The sequence below is a fragment of the Pteropus vampyrus genome, unplaced genomic scaffold (assembly GCF_000151845.1).
Source record: "Pteropus vampyrus isolate Shadow unplaced genomic scaffold, Pvam_2.0 Scaffold98, whole genome shotgun sequence".
Taxonomy (NCBI): Eukaryota; Metazoa; Chordata; class Mammalia; order Chiroptera; family Pteropodidae; genus Pteropus; species Pteropus vampyrus.
In genome coordinates this window covers 5298936-5308248 of record NW_011888879.1, presented here as the reverse complement: position 1 = coordinate 5308248, position 9313 = coordinate 5298936, and positions in this window count along the sequence as shown.

Sequence of the window (9313 nt, the reverse complement as noted above, 5' to 3'; positions counted from 1 at the left end):
ATCTACCTACCACTCTTCATGGACACCTGAGTGAGCCATTACATCAGCGTAAAATAGAATGGTCGTCCCATTCATGTCAGACAGACACAACCAAGGGTGGGCCTGATTGTGCAACTGCTGGCATTGTTGCTAACATTGGCCTTACCACAGCCATCGGTCTGAGAGCCTCAAAACCTTCTCAATACACACAGTGCTTGACATGATATAGGCATTCAATAACGAACGGGTGGATGAATGCACAAATAAACCAATTATTTGCAAATAGCACACCAAGGAGGGGTAAGAGACTTGAAGATATTTGAGACTCCATTTTTGAGATAGAAACCTAAGTACTTTTTCTTCCACATTTAGTTAAAACCAGAGAGTGAAAATATTGTATCTACCTTTTTAAAATTGAAGTCCCTCCACTCTCTCTCTTGCTCTGATTCTCATGCTTATTCTGTCTGGAAGTTTCAGAATTCAAGAGATCTGATCATGCGAATATTTTTAAAACAGATATTTTTCACATCCACAAGAAGATCTTCCTTTGAAGCCCAAAGAATTCCATCAACACTCATTAAGCGTTTCTGACATATTGAGACGTGCACACATGTGTGTATAAAATGTGGGTACATTTTGATAGGGACATGGAGTCGTGTCAGTTCCATAGTAACTAGCTCATTAGGTGGCTTCAAAGGGAAGGGACTATGTATAACATGGCTTTGAAGAAGCGCCTTCATTAGAAATACTCCATCCAGCAGACTGACTTTGTACCTGGGGTAAAGAAATGATTGGCTTCATTCAGCCTCTTGTGTACCTGCCCCCAGCAAAAGGCAGATTTCCGACATTCAGGGTGAGCCTGGTCAAGGAAGGAAGTGTCCTCCTGTTTTCCTGTAGAAACTTCATTGTCCATCTCAGAGAAGGCACTTCTCTGAGGATATAAAAATTGGTGGCTGAATCTCACTGATTCGTATTAATCCCTCCACAGCAGAGATGCATCTCTACCTAACACTTAATTTCTTGCATCTCTACCTAACACTTAATTTTCCTTATGAAATAGTGACTTGCTTATATGTCTGTCTCTTCTACTCAGTGTTAATAGCCTTGAAACCTGGTCCATGTTTCAAGTCATCTTTGAACCCAATGCCCGAAATACTTAAAGTAGTAGCAGGCACTCAGTAAATATTTTGAAATGGAACTAAATCATGTAATAGTGGAAAAGCCCAGACTCAATATGTTGACAGGTATTTTTTAAGCCTAGAAGAAATGAGGCAGGGACTGTAAATAAAGGTCTTTTGCTTATAGAATGAGAAGAGATGGGTTTAGAATCATGTTTCAAATCCTAGCTTTGCAACTCACTGGTTGAGCCTCAGTTTCATCCTGTGTAAAATGAGGATAACAACAAATTTCTCTTTGAGTTACTGGGAAGGTTAAATGAGATGGTCTTATGGGTTGAATTGTGACCCCACCCCCACCCCATTTGTATTTTCAAGTTTTAACTCCCAATACTTTGGAATGTGACCTAATTTAGAAATAGGGCCTTTGCAGGTATAATTAGCTAATCTTAGGTCATACAGAAGTAGGGTGGGCCCCTAATCCAATATGACTGGTGTCCTTATAAAAGGGAAATTTGAAGACGGACACACATATGAAGAGGAAGACAAAGATCAGGGTGAAGATTCTACAAGCCAAGGAATACGAAAGGCTGCCAGCAAGCCTGCAGACTGTGGAGAGAGGTGTGGACCAGGTTCTTCCTCGCAGCCCTCAGAAAAAAGCAGCCCTGCCTTGGATTTCTGACCTCCAGAGAACTGAGACGGTAAATTTGTGTTGTTTAAAGTACTCTGGTGGTGGAATTCTGTTACAGTACCTCTGGCAAACTAATACAGGTGACAAAAGTCGTAGTATAGAGAGTATCGTGCCTAATATGATATTATTCAACATCTGTACTCATTACTCTCTCTTTCTGTATTAGATTTTCATGGAAGTTTATGTTTAAGAGAGGCTTTGACAATGGAAAATATTTTATTTTGGTCGGGAAAACTGAAAATAGTAGTGAGTAATGATATAATGGTTTATGTTAGGAAAGCAGAGATTGGCTACTACGAGTCAATAAAAATGTGAAGAAATAGCACGAGGTCAGGGTATATTACATGGTTGGAGTAAAAGATCCCTCTTTAAAGAACCACATTTTCTGAAAGTTATTAAAAGTTTGTTTCTTTTTCCCTCCTAATATTTTTCTTCTTCTTAAAGCTAGAAGTAATGACAACTTCTGGCATTCATAGCATATCCTCAGAGCCAAAAGAGAATCAACCAACCAAAACTTAAACAAAGCATGGATGTCTTTAAGAGTTTACTTTCTTATAGGTTGATAATAAGACCTCCCATGACTTTGGTGGGAAAAGTACAGTAAATTCTTCTTCTGTTTCATAGAGAACAAAGGCCTTTTCTTCCATGTCCACATTTAAAAGCAGTAGGCTTGAGTTGTATCCATTCATGGATCCAGACCAGTTTCTGAGTGGCCCTTCTGCTCCATTACACTGCTGCGTGTTAGGTCAGGTGCTGCGGTCTCCTTGCTTGAGAAGATCTCAAGCTAGTGATGGAGACAGATGGGTGAACTAATGACAGACACACACGGGAAAAAGAGCATGATGCTGGGAGACACAGCCCTGCCTGAGAAAAGGAAGGAGAGCCTCACAGAGACCACAGTGAAATTTCATTTTGAGGGATGAGTGGAAGTCTGTTTAATTGATATGGAAAGCACAGATGAGGGTTCTGAGTCGAGCATGAGTAGTCAAGGGGAGGGGTCAAGCGGTCAAGTTCCTGGAGGAGGAAGTGTAAGCTGAGATGGAAGGAAGGAGGAGGCATGGAACTCAGTGGTGTAAGGAACATAGTTCATATGCCTTATAGTCAGGGAGATGCTGGAGGGTGAACCTGGAGGTGTTGGCAGAGGCGAGGTCATGCAAGGGTTTATTGGCCACGATAAGGAGCCCGGACTTTATCCTGTTGACAGCGAATCAAATTTTTATTGTGGTAACATACAACATAAAATTTGCCATTTTAATCATTTTTAAGCATGCAATTCAGTGGCATTAAGTACATTCAAAATGTTGTACAACCATCACCACTATCCATTTGCAGAATTTTTCACCTTCCCAAACAAAAATTCTGCTCATTAAACACTAATTCCCCATTTTTCCCTTGCCCTCCAACCCCTATTCTACTTTCAACTATTATTCTGCTTTCTATCTCTGTGAGTTTGCCTATCGTAGGTACCTCATATAACTAGAATCATACAATGTTTGTCCTTTTGTGTCAGTTTATTTAACACAATGTGTTCAAGGTTCATTTGTTTGTATCATGTATCAGAATTTCATTTTTTAGGACTCATTTATACACATGCAAACACACACACACACACACACAAACCACATTTTGTAAATGTGTTCATCTGTCGATGGACATTTGGGTTGTTTCCACCTTTTGGCTATTGTGAATAATGCTGCTATGAGCATTTGTGTATGAGAGTCACTCTGAGTCCCCGCTTTTAATTTTTTAGGTATATACCCAGAAATGGAATTGCTGGACCATATGGTAATTCCATGTTTAACTTTTTTTCACAGCAGCCGTACCCTTTTACATTCCCACCAGCAATGCGCAAGGGTTCCAGTTTCTCCATGTCCTTGCCAACACTCGTTATTTTATGATTTTTTTTTTATAGTAGCCATCCTAACAGGTGTGAAGTGGTTTCTCATTGTGGTTTTGATTTCCACTTCCCTAAATATTAGTCATGTTGAGCATCTTTTCATGTGCTTGTGGACTGTTTGTACATGCTCTTTGAAGAAATGCCACGAGTTGCCTTTTCGCTGTTTTCGATAGTGCCCTTCGATGCACAAAAGGACGGTAAATAATTTTAAGCAGAGAATTGACATTTTCTGATTGGTGTGTGGAGAGCAGATTTGAGGGGGACAAGGCCGAGGGCTGGGCAACAGGCGAGACAGCCACAGTACCCAGACAAGAGATGGTTGGGACTGAGCTGGAACAGAGAAGAAATGGAAAGGAAGACTTATTTAGAAAGTAAAAGCATCAGGATCCCAGTGACTTTGTAGAGAAATAAAGGGGCAGAGGGAGGAAGAAGTGTTGGGAAACTCCTTCCATGTTCAGCAAGAGATGATGGGGGAGGACCCGGACCGGGCGAGCCGTGGCGGGAGCAGAGAAGGGGACGAATTCGAGGACATTAAGTTCTAGCTGATTGTATACATGTGGGAATGGGAGCAGTAACTGATGACCCCACGCATGGGCAACCCAGGAAAATATTACCTTAATTTGTAGTTAACAACCTAAATTAAATTAGTCTTTAACACAGACTCTTCTAGATGTGTCGACTCCTGTAGTGGCATGGTTTAATTGAGCCTTCCCTGAATCCTCCCTCCCTCCCTCCCTTTCCACTAGAATTATTTCTTCTTGTAAAAGTATCTTCTATGATTTATCACTGCTGACAATATCAATCTCAAAAAAATTTTCGGAAGGGGATAGGATAATAAATGTAAGTAAAAAAAAAACACACACACACACAAAAAACAACCCAGGTTGAAATCTGGACCACCATTTAGTAGCTTTGTGACTTTGAATAAGGCCCTAAACTCCATGAGCTTCTCTGTGCTCTCATGACTGCTCAGTGGGTGTAATGCCTCTTCTTTGGGATGCTGGGGGGTCAAACCTGAGCGCTAGGCCTGGACATGGAACGACTCAGTACAGAAGCAGCTGTAGTTGTTGCTGTTCGACCTCCAAGTCCAGTGGCCAGGTCCACTCAGATCTAAAACAGCTTGAAGGCTGCGGAGAAATGGTGGCACAGCAGGGGGCAGTGAGGGCATTGTATGCAGGCCGGACCCTGTGGCTCTTCATTCATTGAGCACCATGGAAGAATTAGAGCCCCAGGATCAGAAACCCCTGGGTGTAAATCCTGAACCTTCTGCTGAGCAGCTCGATGTCCTCTTCTGTGTAAGACTCGAGACGGGGTAACGGTAGGTCAGTCCCAGGGGTGGTGGGAACACTGGTCCCCATTCTTCTCACAGACATTTGCCACCGTTTTATCCATCTTCAGAGGCACTGCATCCAGTAGAAGTGGCAGCTCCACTCACTTGGAGCCCAGATCTACAGCATCAGCGTCGAATCCCCCACCCACAGGATTACGCTGGGCAGTCTGGGTGACGCACTCAGGATGTTTATGGTACTGGTCAGTTGCACTAACCCCCATTCTGTATCAAAGCCCATGATCACAACCACAACACGCTCCTTCCTCGACCCTCACTGGAAGTGAAACTGGCGGGCTGGCCACTCTGATCGTCGGATGAACTCCAGGGACGTAGGTGACAGCCATGGTGCTGTAGCAGGACCTCACAAGGTGACTTTCTGACAGGCTGTCTGTGCCAATAGAAGATCACAGCTCTTTTGTAGCTGAGATTGGGAAGAACTTTGCCACCGTAGCCTTTAAATAAACGTTTTCTGCCCCATGGGTTCAGTTAAGAATAGTGATGTCAAGCATTTAAGGGGCTCGTGCCCCATCTCGCTATATCTGTACAGGGGAATGAACACATCTACATGTATGCATGGAGAGAGATTAACAAACCATAGTCTAAAACCACAGGATTTTAATATTTCTGCAACAGCCTCACCCAAGCTTTAAAGCACACATGACACCACCCCTCTCTCCACACACACACACACACACAAAGGCAGTAGGGCAGCTTTTATGATCTCTTTGTTTGATTCTCTTACTAATGCTAACTACCTCGTCACTGTATTTTGTCTGCCTTCAAAGGGAAGTTACAAATAGAGGAGAGTATTAGTCACAAACATGTTTTCCGCAAGCTAACACTGACACACGCACATTTTAAATTTGAATTAGTTGCTGACATAAAAAATGGGAAGATTTCACATAAACACCCAGATTTCCAGTCTCTCTGGATAAAGCCCAAGGACTCACCTCCACAGATGTCAGTAACCACCTGGTCTGAGAGGCGCCCCATGAGCCTCGGTCCCCCCACCCCGACCAATTCCGCTTCACAGCTCAGGTCATTTCTGGACCCTTCTAGGCATGTGATTAAGAGACCCATACATCACACACATTCCACACTCTGTCATGTAACAATAGGCAACTAACGAGTATTTATGAAGCACCTACGAAATGCACATCACAGGCCCGGTTGCTCTCCTAACCCCGAAACAGGAAAAAGCTCCCTCCCGCCCCCCGTGTTCGAGGCATTTGTCATCTCATTCTGTACCACCCAATATATCCTCTGCCCAGTTAGTCTGAAATGAGATGTGCCATAAATATAAAAGACACGGTGGGTTTCAAAGACATACTCCAAGAAAAAGTAAAGTATATCATTGACAATTTTTATATTAATCACATGTTGAAATGATAATATTTTGATACGGTGGGTTAAATGCAATCTAAGTAATTTCACCTGCTTCTTTTTTAGTTTTCAATGTGGCCACTAGACAATTTAAAATCGCATATGTGGTTCACATTATATTTCTGTTGGACATTGCTGGTCTCATTGGCGAATGCGTGTTCAGCAGAAATTTATCCAAACTCCAGGAAGTTGGGGTGGAAAATGCACACTAATGGAAATTGAACATGGATCTGAATAGATGAACTGTGGCTAGATCTGTTACCTCACTGAGCCTGAAATTGCAGTGGACTGTCCGCTAATCCCGTTCTGACCCCTCTCCCGACTCATGCGTCGGTGATGATGAATGGTGACAGACCTGAGGAGCAAGGGGAGGGGAGGAGCAAGGCTTGGGTTTTGAGACTGCTGGGAAGTTCTGTTTGCTTGGGTCTTCTGAGAAAGCAAACCCAAGTTGAGATTAAATAGACAAGGATTTTATCAGGGAAAACGCTTGTGTGAAAAAAATTAAGGAGGGACCCAGAGAAGGCCGGGAGAGCAGTCAGAGCATCAGTGAAGGAGAGAGGGAGAGAATGTTAGGTGAACGCATCCCAGGCTGCCTTGAAGTCTGAAGAGGGTTCAGGAAAAAGCAGAGCATCATGGAGGCAAAGTAGGATAACTCCAAGATGCTCGGGAGCCCCGTGTCTCCCAGAATCTTTGCTGCACTTGGTCATTGGCTGGGAGCGACTGTTGGGAAGCGTGGCCTCTACACAAACACATCAGTAGGTTTCAGAGTAAAGCCCAGGGGTCCTTGATCAACCGTGTCCTCTCTAGTTGGAGGTCTGCAAGTGCATTTTCATGGCTGCCACAGAAGCCAGCTCCTGTATATAACAGCCTGTTCATCAGCCTAGGAAAACCATGGCCAGAATATTTCCTGCAAAAGAGCAAAGACTTAAAATAGCTACTCCTTTCTCTTACCCTTAGAAGACCAGCATCTTTACCTGTCCACATAGGTCTTGCAGTCCCATCCTTAAATTATTTGTGTGACTACCCTCTGGAAACTCCATATAAACAGCTACATATGTACTTAAAGAAAAAAGAACAACTCCAAAACATATTAATTATAATATGAGTTGAACGAGCTTGCACTGAGCAGAACAAGGGTTTGAACTAAAACTCTTCAAGGTCACTGCCATTCCCAATGGCAATACTTCTCTAATTGTTCTTAGGAAAGACTTTTAAAGGTATAGACTCTTTTTCAATAACATTTTTCTCTAATTATAAAAATAAAATGTGCTCTTCAAAAATGGAGAAAATATGTTTTCACAGCAATCACTCTAAATCTCACCACAGAAATCACCATTATTAACATTTTAATATTTTTAAAGCTCATGTATATGTATTTTAACTTATTTATGAGCATGATGTATATACAATTTGATTTCTTCTTTTATAGCATAATATATCATAAACGGTTTCTCATTTTATCAAAAACTCCTTAGCATGATATATATTAGTGTATATCTGTGAATATTTCCTTACAACAAATTCCTAGAAGGCTGGTAAACTTCTAACACTTTTGATATACATAGATAAATTACTTTATCAGCAGCATGTGAATGCCTGTTTCTCTAAATATTCCTCCCCTCTTGAGAGAGTAGTATTTAAAAATCTTTGTCAGTTAGCTAGGGAGAAAAATGGCATCATATTTTTTAATTAAATACTATACTATCAAACATTTTAATTTATTTCATTAATAATTTATATTTTTTCTTGTTAATTATTTCTTTATATTCTTGACCAGTTGCTATTGAATTTGTCTTTCCCTTATTGGTTTATGAGACTCTTTACATATTCAAAACCTAACCATTTATCTGTCAAATATATTGCAAATATTACCCCAGTGTGTCATTTACTTTTCAGTTTCATTTGTGATGTTTTCTAATATATAATTGTTTCATGCATCCAGAAGTATCAATATTTTCATTTAAGATTTCTGCTTAAATGAGCCTTACCTAGTTCAAGATTATATAAAATTTTAACCTATGTTTTTTATCCTACTAAAAAATAAATAAAAGTGGCTTTACTTTTCAAATTGAGAAGTAAAAACATACTCTTCGATTTTTTTTCCCTTATTCTTTTCTTCATTCTTTCTTTGTTCTCTCTCTTCTCTCTTATAGTCAGTTCATATCAAGATACCTAGTGGGCGATATCAGGAATAAATAACTCATTCAATAAATGTATTTTGACTCCATAATTACAAAGTTTTGAGTAAAGAGTTATAGGAGAAATATAAAGGGAAAGGAAGTGCTGGCTATAGCAACAGTCATTATAAAATTATAAGCAAACTTCAACAGAAGAATGCATGAAAGGATGTTCAACAGGATTAGTCATTTGGGAAATGCAAGTCAAAACTATAGTGAGATACCCACGGGAACAGCTAGAATAAAAAAAGACAGGCAATAATAAGTGTTTGTGAAGATGAAGAGAAATTGGAACTTTCCTATTCTTTTATGTGATGAAAATATTCCAGAATTAGATAGCGATGGTGCTTGCATAGTCATGTGAATATATTAAAAAGGACTGAATTGTACAATTTACAAAACGCGTATCTCCCATGTGGTAGTCAGAATTGGTTAACTACTATAAACTTCAATAGGAGGTGGGGGAGGAGAGCTCAATTCTTGACAAGGGGGATTTTGGAAAGCTTCTCAGACATTTAAGCCAGACCACAAAGAACAAGCGGTAATATAATAATAACCACTGGCCAAGCATCATATCTGCTCTGTAAATGTGCTGAATTCCAGGCCTTCATCTCTAATTTTCCACATCCATCGTATGGCTGTTGTTGCAAATGAAGAACCTGAGGCTCAGAAAGGTCAAAGTGGCTTGCGCATGGCCACAAACTGAGTGAGTGGCAGAGAAAGAGATGATTGGCCGAGAGG